The sequence below is a fragment of the Myotis lucifugus genome, unplaced genomic scaffold, assembly GCF_000147115.1.
Source record: "Myotis lucifugus unplaced genomic scaffold, Myoluc2.0 scaffold_205, whole genome shotgun sequence".
NCBI lineage: Eukaryota > Metazoa > Chordata > Mammalia > Chiroptera > Vespertilionidae > Myotis > Myotis lucifugus.
In genome coordinates, this window is record NW_005871253.1 from 2,208,654 (window position 1) to 2,214,281 (window position 5,628).

At 37.9% G+C, this 5,628-nt stretch overlaps 1 pseudogene; it reads right to left on the bottom strand.

Moving 5' to 3' along the window:
- Positions 1-1,648: 1,648 nt before the first annotated feature.
- On the bottom strand, positions 1,649-1,946 carry LOC102442701 (annotated as a pseudogene).
- Positions 1,947-5,628: the final 3,682 nt, after the last annotated feature.

Consider the following 5,628-nt stretch of genomic DNA (forward strand, 5'->3'; position numbering starts at 1 on the left):
TACCCCAAAAGAGAAGTTGAAATCTTAACTCCCAGTACTTGGGAAAGTGATCTTATGTGGAAATAGGGTCTTTGCAGATGTAATCAAGTTAAAATGAGGGCATTAGGGTGAACTCTAATCAAATATGACAGGTGTCCTTAGAAGAAGAGGAAAATATAATGGAAGACAGAGACACACAAGGAAGATGCTATGTGATGACGGAGACAGAAACTGGAGTGATGAAGCTATAAGCCAAGGAATTGACGACCACCCTCAGGAACTAGGAAGGGGCAAGGATGGGTTCTACCCAGACTCTCAGAGGGAACCTGCTGACTTCTAGAATCCAGACTTATAAGAGAATAAATTTCTATTGTTTTAAGCCACTAAGTTTGTGGTAATTTGTTATGGCAGCCACAGGAAACTAATACGGTACTCAAGATTTTAATTCTAGATATTTCATTTTTTAAATTGATTTTTATTGATTTTAGACAAAGGGTAAGGGAGAAGTATAGAGAGATAGAAACATCGATGAGAGAGAAACATCATTCAGCTGCCTCCTGCGTGCCCCCTGCTGCGGATAGAGCCCAAAATACGGGCATATGCCTTGGCCGGGAATAGAACTTCTTGGTTCACAGGTCAATGCTCAACCACTGAGCCACCCTGGCCAGGTGATATTTCTTATTTTTTGTTTTGTTAATCCTCACCTGAGGATATTCTTCCATTGATTTTTAGAGAGAATGGAAGGGAGGGTGAGAGACAAAGAGCAAGAAACATTGGTTGCCTCCAGCAGGGGGCCGGGGATTGAGCTTGCAACTGAAGTACATGTCCTTGAGTGGAATTGAACCTGAGACCCTTCAGTCCACAGGCAGACTATCCACTGAGCCAAACCATCCAGGGCGATATTTCCTATTTTTAATGATTTTGGAAAGAAGGGAAAACATTTATTCTCAACATCTTAAGTAAAGGTGAGCTGCTCAAAGACAAGTACTATGCTTTATTTATCTTTCCACTCATGCAACTTGTCACACTGTGCCTGATACTATTAGGCACTCAGTAATTTCTGGTTTATTTACTAATAATGAGTGAACCCACTGGAAGATGCCTGAGTCAAGGAATTAAATAAGCATCATAAATCAGATCTACACAATGCAAAAATAATTATTTTGGTACGGTAAATTTCTATCAGTTGTCTAAATTTTGGGGCTGTGTGACAGTATCAATGTTTTCAGAGATACAAAAGGGAAAACTGTCAAAGGAAGCTTATCTTAATATTATGACTTTAGTTTTATATAAGTTAAATCTATGTGGCACCAGCAACTTTCTAGGAAATGTTCATGCAATGTAAATTTTACTTTAAACCAGAATTTGAACTCGAAATATGGTAACAGTTGAGGAATCCAAGACAAAGGTCTCTGGGGAAATCACCCCTCCCCATCATTTTAAGGGGCCACCTTGTGGGTTAATTTAATTCCAAGCTGGTACAGGTTTAGGCACATTTTATCTTTGGTTTTAACTTATTTCTTCATGCATCCCTATTTAACCAATCTATCAATCAATCAATTAATTAATGATTTTACAGCAAAAGCTTTATAAAACATTTTTCCACATTGTACTCAGTCCAACAGAGCCCAGGCTGTGGGATTGCTGCTCTCCATCCACAGTAAAGGCTTCAGGCTTTGCCACTTAGCATATTCCTCAGGGCTCTGGCTACCTCATCAGCACTGAAGTTGTTCAGAGACATTGTTCTCTTGGCTAAATGCATAGTGGGCCCAGAGCTTGGGCTGCTAATCGGAGCACTCTCAGATTTGGATGGGCAGGTCAAGATTAATCTTCTTTAGCTCCATATAGCATTTCTTGATGAAGTCCCTGATGCCCTGGCTGTCAGGCAAGCAATGGCATAAGTGGACGCACATCTTTCGCAGGCCTGGTTTGGCCCTGATCTCATGATTTGCTGTGGCTGCTGCCATCTCCACTAGTACCCAACCCTTTGCTCCATTTCTATTCATGAAAATACATGAATGAGTAAATGGAACACTCTTGGTTTTCTCATGCATTTTGATGGGTGCTAGGGGGTTTCACATATTATATCTCTATGTATTTTTTTCCAATTACGGGGTTTTTACTGTTTTGCTATTTTTCTTTTTTGAACTTTTTAAAATTCTAGACTTACAAAAATGTTGTAAAAATGATACAAGAAATTTCCATAAACTCTTCATTGAGATTCCTTAGATTTATATCCAAATACTTCAGTGTGTATTTCCTAAAGTTAAGGACATTCTCTTCTGTAACCATAGCACATTTTGTAAAGCCAGGATATCAACGTGATACTATTATCTAACTGATGGACCTTATTCAATTTTTGCTAGTTATTCCTTTTATCTGTCCAGGAGCCAATTTAGCATCACACATTGCATTTCCTTGTATGTCTGTTTAGCCTCTTTATGCTCCTTCTCAGTTCCTTGGTCCTTGCCTTTCATAGATGCTAAAATCCTTAACAAAATATTAGCAAATCAGATCCAGCTAAATGTTAAAAAGGTCATACAACATGACCACGTAGGATTTATTCCAGGAATGCAAAGCTGATATAACATTCACAAATCAATAAATGTGATACATCACATAAACCAATTGAAAGACAAAAATCACATGATCATATCAATAGAGGCAGACAAAGCATTCAACAAAATTCAATACCAATTTTTGATAAAAACTCTCAGCAAAGTGGATATAGAGGTTTCAAACCTCAACGTAATAAAGGCCAAATATGACAAACCTACAGCCAAAATCATAGTCAATGGGAAAAAACTAAAACCAGGAACAGGAACAAGACAAGGTTGTCTGCTTTCACCACTTTTATTTGATACAGTACTGGAAATCCTAGCCACACCGATCAGACAAGGAGAAAAAAAATAAAAGGTATCCAAATTGGAAAGGAGGATGTAAAACTGTCATTATTTGCAGATGATGTGATGTTGTACATGGAAAACCCTAAAGACTCCACCAAAAAAACTACTTGATTTAATGAATGAATTTGGCAATGTAGCAGGATACAAAATTAACAACCAGAAAATTGATGTCTTTTTTATGCACCAATAATGAACTCTCAGAAAGAGAAACTAAAAAAAATAAATAAATAAAATCCTATTTATCATTGCAACAAAAAAAAATTAGGACACTTAGGATTAAACTTAACCAGGGAAGTAAAAGATTTGTACTTGGAAAACTACAGAATGTTGAGAAAAGAAATAGATGAAGATATAAACAAGTAGAAGAGTATACTATGTTCATAGATTGGTAGAATTAACATTAATAAAATGCCTACACTATCCAAAGTAATCTATAGATTCAATATAATACCTATTGAAATACTAATGGCATATCACAGATCTTAGAACAAATACTCCCCAAATTTATTTGGAACTAAAGAAAACTATGAATTACTGCAGCAATCTTGAGAAAGAAGAACAAAGTTGAAGGGATCACAATACCTCCATAATCAAAATAGTCTGGTATTGGCACAAGAACAGTCATATAGATCAATGGAAAGAACAGAGAACCCATAAATCGACCCGAGCCATTATGCTCACTTAATATTTGACAAAGGAGAAAAGAGTATATAATGGAGTAAAGACAGTCTTTTCAATAAATGGTATTGGGATAATTGGACAGGTACATGCATAAAAATGAAACTAGACCACCAACTTACACCACACACAAGAATAAACTCAAAATGGATAAAATACTTAAATGTAAATCATGAAGCCATAAAAACCCTAGAAGAAAATATAGGCAACAAAATATCAAATGTCTCATGGAGCAGAATTTTCACTGATACAAGAGAAAGAAAGGAAAAAATAAACAAGTGGGACCACATCAAAAGAAAAAGCTTCTGAACAGCAAAAGAATCCAGCATCAAAATGAAAAGGGAACCCACTGTATGAGAGAACATATTTGCCCATGATACATTTGATAAAGGGATAATGTCCAAAATATATAAAGTACTCATATAACTCAACAAAAGGAAGACAAAAAATCCAATTAAAAAATGGGCAGAGGACCTAAATAGACACTTCTCCAAAGAGGACATACAAAAGGCCAAGAGACATATGAAAAAATGCTGAACGTCACTAATTATCAGAGAGATGAAGAAATTAAAACAACAATGAAGTACCTCCTCATGCCTGCCAGAATGGCTACCATTAATAAATCAACAAACAAGTGCTGTCGAGGATGTGGAGAAAAAAGAACCCTACTACACTGCTGATGGGAATGCTGATGGTACAACCACTTTGGAAAACAGTGTGGAGTTTCCTCAAAAAATTAAAAACGAAACTGTCATTTTACCCCTCAAATTCTTGCTGCCCCCTTGACTCTGTGAGGCCTCCAAACAGGTATTTTAAATATTCTTACCCAACCTTTTAAGTTGTTCTATACCAGGGGTGGGCAAACTTTTTGACTCGAGGGCCACAATGGGTTCTTAAACTGGACCGGAGGGCCGGAACAAAAGCATGGATGGAGTGTTTGTGTGAACTAATATAAATTCAAAGTAAACATCATTACATAAAAGGGTACGGTCTTTTTTTTTTTTTTTTTTTTTTTTTTTTTTTTTTTTTTTTAGTTTTATTCATTTCAAACGGGCCGGATCCAGCCCTCGGGCCGTAGTTTGCCCACAGCTGTATCTATACGGTAAGTTTGGCTTATTATAAGCTGGTCTACTATAGCTGGAATCATGTATGACTAGTAACTTTTTAGAAAAAACATTTCACTTATTCTCCTCTGAGACTAAGATTGAATGATTTTCCTAAGGTAACATGTCTATTTTTTTGCAGAACCAGAATGTGTACCAGGTGTTTGTTCAGTTCTCTTTTCAAGACTCTACAGCTCCCTGTAGCAACCACATCTGAGGTTTGACACCTCAGTCAAGGCAACAAAGAGAGTGTTTGAACACGTCAGAAGGGAAGGGAAGGAACAAGCAGAATTGAGGGCTACAGAGCCAGCAAGGGTTCGCCAGCTGGTTTGTTCGCCTTAGCTGCTGTTCTCATCCTGCGTGTGGCTGAAGCCACAGTTCTGATAGAGACAGTCATATTCATCACTCATTCATGGACACAGCCTAAGACTTGTGGCCACACATATGATCACTTGGGTCTGAAGAGGTACATACAGTAGGAAAGCTCCTCAGGTGATATTGGCCTCTAGTTGTTGGTTGATTTAGAATACTGGGCAAGGATCTTTATTGCTTTTGGGACATGTATACAGTGAGGCAAATTGTACCTTGGGCCTGAAAGACAATTGGCTTGGTCTAAAAGGAACTAAACACATAAGTGCTTTATTCATAACACCAGAAAGTACAAGCCATAAAACTCCTCAGTTAGCATTTTTCCTTCTGTGGAAAACGAGCCAACAGACATCACAAACGTGGCTTGAAGTCTGACCTTATTTGGAGGCTGAATGGAGAATGCTGCCTCAGGGCTGGGTGGGAAGGGGAGGCAGCAAGTGGAATGAAGGGAGAGGCCAGTCTGCTATTTTGTGGAGGAAGTCAAACCACAGAACAACTTTTCAGTTTGAGATGACGTGGTAATGGGTATTTCCCTCATTTCTCCCCCAAAAGTCATGGTGGCTGACTACTGGTGATTGTCAAGATGGAGGCTG